Here is a 9,764-nt window from a genome sequence, read left to right on the forward strand (position 1 = left end):
ATATTATGTCTGAGATTTCTTATAATAATCTGGAGTTTGAAGCACTGATTGTGATATAGATAAAATGGCAACCCACTCCAGTGTTCTTGCCTGGAGAATCCCAGGGACAGGGGAGCCTGCTGAGCTGCCGTCTATGGGGTCGCACAGAGTCGGACACGACTGAGGTGACTTAGTAGCAGCAGCAGCAGGAGTTAATAATTTGGTGCAACAGAATAGTTGATGCCTACATTCTTTCTTCTTTGGTGTATGCTTTCTATAAACTTCCCATAATAAAAAGTAAACATAGAAATAACAAGTGAGAAATAAACAAGCAAAAAGATATATTTAAAAGAATTCAGTGGTCTTTCCATTTAGTGGTAATTATTCCTAAGGATTCTCAACAATACTTTTGACAAAATCTTATGACTATCATATTTCTGGAAAATAACATCATTTCAAATATTAATTTTTGTTTTTACAAAAGTGACACTATGTTTGATATCATTCTTGTACATATTTTTTTCAAATTGAATGAGCTGACAAAATTATATATTTCTTATTTTGATGTCTTCAAGGGCATCAAAAAAGAAAACTATTGGAACCTTAAACTCACCTCTTATCTTAAATATAACAAACAAAAAACCCTGCTAAGTTGTACTTCACAGAGGCAGAAGAATGTAAATCTGCTGTTGGGGAGACCTTGCCCTGGTTAGGTTTCCCGTTTTCTACCCAAGGAGGCAGATGTAAATGCCTTTGGTCAACTGCTTCCAACCTCCCTTCTTCTCTTTTTTTTTTTGGTCTCAACATTTAATTTTTTTAGTTTCTGAAATATAAATCAAAATACATTTTTGTTTTACACCATGGTAATAAGCCTGAAAGTATGACTTAAAATAGGTACTTAATTTCATTTTTAGTACAGTGTGACTTAAGATAGGTACTTTAAAACTTTTTTTTTAAAAACAATACATTTTATTTTGGAGGGAAGCAGCTCATTAAAAAAGACATTGGTGCATAAGTAATTATTTTTCATTATTTAGTCTTTATGAGTGCCAAACTTGGACAGCATGCCCTCTGAACTGAAAATAGACCATGAATACCTCTGCTATTATCTTGTGACCACAGTCTTGTATGTGGATTTTAGTTATTAATTGTGACTCTGGCTCTTCACTAGGGATTCCTATGGGAGATTCTGCATAGAGTCCTCATTCATCTTCCTTCTTCTTGTGTATTTCTGTCATTTGCTTTATATCATTTCCATGGCCCCAGTCTTCAGATCATCCCATGGTACCACCTAAGATTTTCTCAGAGACAGAGTGGAAAAGACTTGGGATTAAGACAAGAAGTTGAGGTCTTGACCCTATCTGAAAACTGTAATCTTCGGTACTTTACCTGGTCTCTGTCTTCAGTTTTCTTATCTTGGGTTTAACAACTACTTCATATGATTGCTGTAGGGCATAATGACACACCTAATATAAAAGCCAAAAAGGGGTAAGATGGAATCTCACACCAAAACATGCTGTATAAAATCCTTACCTGGAAGGTCCATTTACTATTAAAAAAAAAAGATAATTTCCTATAGTTTTAAGGAAAATACGGGCACCCTTAGAGGTTAATTATCCTGCTGAATGCAAATAAATTATACATCTCAGAGGTACAAATGGTTTTGTTCAGATCAGAAGACTCTACCTGTTCTCTTAAAAAATAATGTTCTTAAAAATTATGAACCATAATTAGAATTGAATTTTGCCAGAGGGCCCTGGTGGAATTTAGGTCTCTTAGAAATGAATTTCTTCCTGAAATTTTAGGAAAAATAAAGATAGGTGTAAGAGGAGCTAGAAGCTCTAAATATTTAATCAAAAATATTTATGCTTTTTGTTTTCATTAGGATTGTATAACTTTGAAGAAAGTGATTATTTTTATTGAATTTAGTTTATCTGTTTGCGTATTTATATAAGGCAAAATTTTATTCAGTTATACAATTGGCAATTTTTAGCTACTGAATTTCCTTTTAATATCTATCATATCCTTTATTTCATTTCATGCTGCAGAAAATACAAAACTGTTTACTTTTAGATATTGAGCTTTTTATTATATAAACAGTTGTCCCCCTCTGTCCTCAAGGGGATTAGATCACTGCAGATACCAGAATTTGCTGATGCTTAAGTTCCATAGTTGACCCCCCAAATCCATCAGTTTTGCATTCACGGTTTCAACCAACCAGGGATGATAAACGTTGTACCTGGTCCATGGTTGGTTGAATTGGCAGATGCAGAGCCCATGGAAATATAGAGTTGACTGTAGTAAAACCTCTTCACACAAAATTTTTTACATAAGATGTATAAAGCTTGTTTGCATTTAAGTTTTTAAAAAATATGCCTGTTTTATTTGTACTATAGTTAGTATTCCTGAAATAGTTCTCAATTTTTTTCCACTGAAATACGATACTTTGAGAAAATAAACTGAAATGCAAAGTGGCACCCTTCTCTTAGGTTTTTGTTATCGTTTGACAGAAATCAAAGCCAAGGAGCAAAGGTAATTATAGAAAGTTCTGAGGACTGTTGATGGTAGGTTCTCCTAAAAGAACCTACCAAGTCATCTCAACTGCATGTGTAGCTACTCTTGCCTGGTTTGCAACTCAAAGTTGGTGACAGTGGCCAAGGTTTCACCCATTAACTTTTAGGTTTTAGGCAAGAGAAAAGTGCATCTTGGGTTGAGTGAAGGGCAAAGAAAAAAAAGGAAAAATCACACAGCGTATCCTTCACAGGATTTATGCTGCTACAAAATTCTATAATTGACTATGATGTTACAGCTGGTTAAGATCTTTGGTGAGAAGTCTGAATGTACTATGTGTAAATAAAGTATCTATGATCTGCACATTTCGGATGTTATTCTTTTAGAATATATCAAGGACCCTAGAGAAATGGTGATTGTCAGAACAATTTTCACAAATGTTTTGAAGCATGTACAGTACTGCCTAAAATGATCCTTTTAGCTCTTTCTGATGATGTTGTGTTTGTCTCTTTCTCTTCACTAGAATATGAATTCTGAGAGAGTAGAGACTTATCTAGTGCTGGATCACCAGTGCCTAAAACAGGGCCTGGCTCAGTAAATATTTATTGACAAGCTGCGACTAGGGGTTATTACATAATTGCATATATTGACTTAATGCTAAAGTGAGGTAGCCGTTACCCATAACACAGATACAAATAGAGGGTTAACTTAAAACCATCTACTTCCCTCATTTTTTTTTTTTCTTTTAAATCATGGTGAACTATGGGAGCACATTCAAGAAAGTTTATAGAAAATACTATTTTTCATGAATTATATTTGGAAAAGGAAAGTTTAGAGCTTGGAAATTTTTATAGCAGGTGAAAGGTGAGAAGATTTTTAAGGAAGCAGTTTTTGAGATGAATAGACAAAAGGGAAGAATGTAAAGAGGAAAAAATTTCTAGGGAGGGGAAAATAAAGAGGGAAGCGGATGGGGGAAGGCTGAATGTTAGTGGGACCTTACATGTGGGAAACAATGGAAAAGCAATTTCTAGAAACATCATGTTGACCATCTAGACATGAAATTCAATTTTGATTTTGAAGGTAGTACGAAGTCAAAGGAACATAAAAGTGTTACAGCAGGGGATTACTTTGTAGGTAATATTTGTAGCTGATTTTTAAAAGTGAGAGCAGAGAGTATGATTATCATCATAGAAAGTATGTTTCTTATATGTGAGGACCTTAACCTGCATTGCAAAGTTAGCTTATTATTTCAATCCTGGTATACTACCAAAAGCTGAAAAAATTGCTTCCACAACAAATGTGAAATAGCTGTGTTGGGGAAACCACAAGTATTAAATCCAGGAAACAGAAATTGGCTATCTTTCAATATTTCTAATGAAAAATGTAACTGTTTCTTTGCTATTTTTTCAGGCTTAATAAATCTTTACTCTAACTCCTCTTTACAGTATTTTTTTTTCACATATACTTTCCTGTGCAAGTTTTCAATTCATGTATAAGTCCAAAAATATTTGAATTAAGTTACTCTGGGGGATGATTTAAAGAATCAAATATATAACTTTTCTTTTTTTGGCAGTGTACTATTTTGCCCTCTAATAGTTTTGTGTTATCTGTGTTTTACATTGAATTTCTATTTCCTCCAAGTAACTGAGTATAAAATCTAAACCCAGAAAGAAAATTTTCGAGTGTGATAGTGTATACATTATAAATATAATTATTTACATTGAACCAAGACAACAGGCTTTTGATTACTCAACATTTTCCAATATCCATCAGTGCAATAAGAGCCAGCATTTAATGAGTGTCTGTAGATGAGGGCTTTGCATACATCATTTCTAATCTTCTCAGCTGCTGCCTAAGGCAGTATCTCAGGCCTCAGTCTTTGGATCTTTACTCTCTTCTTTCCTCCCCTAGGATTTGGATAAATTGTGGATCAGGTCACCTCTTAAATTATTATAACACTTAAAATATAAGAATCTGGCATACTGTGCAGATTCTAAACTGAATGTTATAAATGCAAACTATTAATAACTGTTATTGATTTAGTTACATGGACCATGCATCCTGCTAAGTGCTTATATAAATGATCTATTGAATCCGCCTTACTAACCTGTGAGATGAAGATAAGTGATTCTCTTAAGTTCATCCAGCTGAGTCCTGAAACCTCTCCAACTTCAGATTCGCTCTTTCAGTACTAGGATAGATTGCCTTCCATCATAGCTGTTGTTCCACTTGATTTGTTTTCTAAAGGTTCTTTCTGTCTGGTATCATACAATGATAGCTGAGTAGTCATCTAGTCTGAGTCCTTCAAGTAATAGATGAAAAACTAGCAGTCTTGAGAGGTTAAATGACTGGCCAGATGTCACCTGGAGACAGCTCTCTGCGTGAAACTGAGGTTTCCTCACTTCCTGTCCTGATTCCTTCTGTCTCTACGCTGTTTTACTGTTGCTTTTTGGTTGGGAATGATGCAAAATGCTTGCAATGCTTAAGATTATCATTTTTTTCTCAAAAAAAATAAATCAGTGTAAAACTTACTATCAACTAGCATTATCTGAAGACTGTTAAAGGAGATCAACATGACTCATTCCAATCACAGAGGCATAGATTCAATACACAGCCAGAGGCTTTGGGGCACGGTCTCTGCAGCAACCTCTAGAGGGCAGAAAGTGCAAGGAAATCTTCAAAATCAGAAAATATGTGCAATATTTTAACTGAATTTTAATGATATGGTAAAGGGTTATATGCAAATGTGCCAAGTTGCTTCAGTCATGTCCCACTCTTTGTGACCGTATAGACTGTAGCCTGCCAGGCTCCTCTGTCAATGGGATTCTCCAGGCAAGAATACTGGAGTGGGTTGCCATGGTCTCCTCTAGGGGATCTTGCCCACCTAGGGATCAAATCTGTGTCTCTGTCTCCTGTATTGGCAAGCAGGTTCTTTACCACTAGCGCCACCTGGGAAGCCCCAAGGGATTATAGTTCTGTGGTGTTTTAAATTCCTGGACTGCTCCCCAGTGAGGCTTTAACACTTGCTTCTGAATTAAGCAACCATTAAATAGTTATTATTATTATTTTAAAAAACATTTACTTATTTGGCCGTGCTGGGTCTTAATTGGGGCATGTGAGATCTTTAGTTGTGGCATGTGGGCACCTAGCACTGGGAGTGCAGAGCCTTAGCCACTGGACCACGGGGGAAGTCTCTATATTAAACACTTTACATATACTATTTCATTTATTTAGTCATCACAAAGACCCATTTTACAGATTAAAAAACTGAACCTTTAAGTGGTTAGGAAATTATCCTTACTTTGCATGCTATATGGCAGAGCTGTGATTTTTGAATAAATAGGTGAACATCTGAAATTAAACACCTTTGAGAAAAGAATGATATAGTTTTAAAATGTTACCAAGTAATTTTTCATGATATCTTTATGTTATCATATTGTCTGACATAAGTACACACAGCAATCTCTTTACTCACTGCGAAGGTACCAAACAAGATTACAAACTAGGAATGAGGTGGACTTCTTTTTTTTTTTTTTTGATATTTTAAACAGTTCATTGTCTTTCACCTTTCAATTCTGTGAATTTTTCAAGTATACAGTTAGTAAAGAAATAAAAAATTATTTTGTGCAACCAAAGTTCAAGGTAGTTTAGATGAAAATGGGAAGTTGAACTATGACAAACTACAACTGAATCTTAAATGAATATGAGACTATTATAAAGCAATATTGATGTCTTGAATCCTAAGTTCCATATTAAGGTCATAGTAATGGCTTAGAGTTTTATGAGCCTGCATGGTGTAAGCAACTTCATCTCTTTAATCTTAACTTCGCCTCAAGCAAAAATAAATCTTAATGTTGTAAACTGTAGGGTAACATAACTGCCTTGTTCAATAAGGATTGTTTTTTTTTTTCCCCTAAATGTCACTAATATCTAGCTGTGGCTTAAAAAAAATAAGAAAAAGAAAAGAAAAAGTGGTTGAAGTGGTAAATATTTCTAGTACTGAAAACTGGATGGAAGCTTTCCTATTTTTGCTTTTGTAGTAAATTATTTTGCAATTATGGTGTATAAACAAGTTGGGCTCTATGTATAAGATCAGTTGTACACATTTAGGTCACTTAATTGCTGCTGCTGCTGCTAAAGTGCTAGATTGCTAATTAATGTTTGGCTGTTACATTTCTGCATGTTGAAGAGGACGTTTGGAACCAAGCAGATGCAAGGCATAGACCAGAAAAAGGCTGAATGTTCCTGAAAGAAAGTCAAGGATGGAGAAAAATGAGGAGCATCCTGAGGTCATGGTTTACTGAAAGATATTAAGGGGCTGCTTCCTCTGAAGCTCTGTAAGAAAAGCTATAACTCAGAAATGTCTTAGGGGTGAGAAAAAGTGGTCCTTCTCACTGTATAAAAAAAAGCAAATGTTGAATAAGCAGATTTTATTAAAGGGCTAGGTTCTTGACTTGTGATTAGAATTTGATATTTCACATAGAAATGTGTGTACTTTAAAAAAATACAGAATTATGTCTTTGTAGGAAAAACTCAACTATATGCATTCTAAAATTTCCAGTTGTACTCTGTGTACATGTCTGAAGAAGCTCTGTGCATTGGGTCTAAGCTTTTCTGAAAAGAACATTGTAACTTACTGAGTGACAACTGAAATTATGGGCTTAGGTGGAATTCTTCTTTTGGTAACATAGGAGACCTTAGACCTTACAGCTTTGTGAAAATCCGTACTTGTAAATGAGAGATATTTCTAATCTTTAGCTATCTCAATTGTCAATATTTTTTTGGCTTGTTTTTTCCTCAGTAGGGAAAATTTTATTACATTTAATTTTAATTAGAATATGAATTTTTCAGGTTTTAAGTTGTTTTTAGTATATAAGGAAACAGTAACTAAAACTTGCTCAGTCATGTCCGACTCTTGGCGACTCTTTGGATTGTAGCCCGCTAGGCTCCACTGTCTGTGGAATTCTCCAGGCAAGAATACTGGAGTGTTTTGCCATTTCCTTCTCCAGGGGATCTGCCTGACCCAGGGATTGAACTCCAGTCTCCTGCATTGCAGCTGGACTCTTTACCATCTGAGCCACCAAGGAAGTCAATATCTTTCCTTTAAATTTTAAAATAAGAAAATTAAGATTAGTATTTTAGTGTTGAAGTGGTAAAGTTCACACAAAATATGAAAATAGTTTTTTGTCTATGATAGTAAACTAAGAGGTTTAGTTATTTGACTGAAGAGTTTAGAAGCACCTCACACATAGTGAAATGGTAAATATCAGAGAGGGAAGCCTGAAAGAAAATGACTATGATTCATTATTAGAAGGGTAATTGTTGGGACTTTCCTAACGTTCTGTGTTTAAGACTCTGTGTTCCTAATGTATGGGGGCATGGGTTCAACCCCCTGTTGGGGAACTAAAATCCTGCATGTCACAGGGCAAGGTTAAAAAAAAAAAATCCTCTACTTGCATCACAAGAAGAGTAATCATTGCACCCTGTCTGGAGGAAGACCCTGGGAACACATCCAGTTTGGGAGAGCAAAGTCAGCAAAGCTCATAGAAAAGGGAGATCCCAAGACCCAGAATAAAAGTTATGACCAGCCTAGACAGTGTATTAAAAAGCAGAGACATTATTTTGCCCACAAAGGTCCATCTAGTCAAAGCTATGGTTTTTCCTGTAGTCATGTATGGATGTGAGAGTTGGACTGTAAAGAAAGCCGATCACCAAAGAATTGATGCTTTTGGACTGGGGTGTTGGAGAAGACTCTTGAGAGTTCCTTGGACTGCAAGTAGATCCAACCAGCCCATCCTAAAGGAAATCAGTCCTAAATATTCATTGGAAGGACTGATGCTGAAGTTGAAACTCCAGTACTTTGGCCACCGGATGCGAAGAACTGACTCATTGCAAAAGACCCAGATGCTGGGAAAGATTGAAGGTGGGAAGAGAAGGGGACAACAGAGGATGAGATGGTTGGATGGCATCACTGACTCAATTGACATAAGTTTGAGTAAACTCTGGGAGTTGGTGAGGAGCAGGGAAGCCTGGTGTGCTGCAGTCTATGGGGTCTCAAAGAGTTGGATAGGATGGAGTGACTGAACTGAACTGAACTGAAGACCCAGAAGTTGACATGTCTGCTCAACAGTATCCTAAGGATAGGCAGGGATAGAAGGACAGAGAACAAGGTGAGCATGCATACAAGAGGGGTGTTCTGTTAAGGGGTTGTGGTCTTACAGGGGCCATATGTCTTTGGAGATTAGCCATCTCCTTGTGTGGTATGTCAGTCAGAGTCCCAGTGGAAAAGAATGATTCATGGGTACATTTTCTAAGAGACTATTATAAAGGTGTGAGTAGGATGTCAGGAATTTCAAGAGATGGTACTAATGCCCAGAGTTCGCAGTAAAATTTTCACCACTCCCTGGGTAAGAGGTAGTCAGAACCTGGAAGGAGAAATTCTATGTATCAAGTTGCTTGAGAAATGCAGTGACTTTCATTTGAGGGCCCTATTTAGAGAGAGGCCACCTCAGGAGAGGGAACAAGGGAATAAATGCTCTAACCTCAGTCTCCTCCCTCCTTCTGATTTCCTTCTTGGGCTCCCCAGCTAGAAGTCAGAAGTTCCATCATTTATTGAGATAATTCTTAGAGGTCACTCTATATCAGGAGGGCAAAGGGGCAAATAAAAAGTATTTAACAGAGTCACAGTGTTATGATTCTGTGCACACATGTCAGTTTTTAAAACAGTTCTCCTCACCCCACCCACCCCAGATTTGCTGATACCAGGAATGAAATATTATGGATAGAGGCCATAAGCACTCTGGCCAATAGAAAGAAATGTCTTCACTGTATGCCTGAAAGTAGGTGGTATAATTTACTTATAAGTTTGAGAAGCATGAGTCATTTGGATGAATCTTGTCACCTCTGTACAGCTGATAAAGCTGAAGTAGAATCATAGTAAATTTTCTAAAACTTATGACCTCTCAGGAGACTGGTCATCAGGTCTTTTCTTAGGTACACTTAAATCTTTTTTGTGTGTGTGTGTGTGTTGTGGCATGCTTTTTTTTTAAATTTTATTTTATTTTTAAACTTTACAATATTGTATTGGTTTTGCCAAATATGGAAATGAATCTGCCACAGGTATACATGTGTTCCCCATCCTGAGCCCTCTTCCCTCCTCCCTCCCCATACCATCCCTCTGGGTCGTCCCAGTGCACCAGCCCCAAGCATCCAGTATCGTGCATCGAACCTACACTTAAATCTTAACGTAGACCCCTTCCAACATGGGATGAAGA

General features: G+C 36.5%; 1 long non-coding RNA gene across 1 annotated transcript; it reads right to left on the bottom strand.

Moving 5' to 3' along the window:
• Positions 1 to 848: 848 nt before the first annotated feature.
• On the bottom strand, positions 849 to 4,916 carry LOC147365922 (uncharacterized). The gene is made up of 3 exons (XR_015133025.1): positions 4,598 to 4,916; positions 1,369 to 1,445; positions 849 to 1,270 (listed from the first exon to the last, which is right to left on the bottom strand). It is a non-coding gene; the product is annotated as an uncharacterized LOC147365922 (long non-coding RNA).
• Between the last annotated feature and the right edge of the window lie 4,848 nt (positions 4,917 to 9,764).

The sequence above is a fragment of the Bos grunniens genome, chromosome 9 (genome assembly GCF_055505025.1).
Source record: "Bos grunniens cultivar Pamir isolate PY7600 chromosome 9, Bosgru_T2T1.0, whole genome shotgun sequence".
In the NCBI taxonomy this organism is placed as follows: domain Eukaryota; kingdom Metazoa; phylum Chordata; class Mammalia; order Artiodactyla; family Bovidae; genus Bos; species Bos grunniens.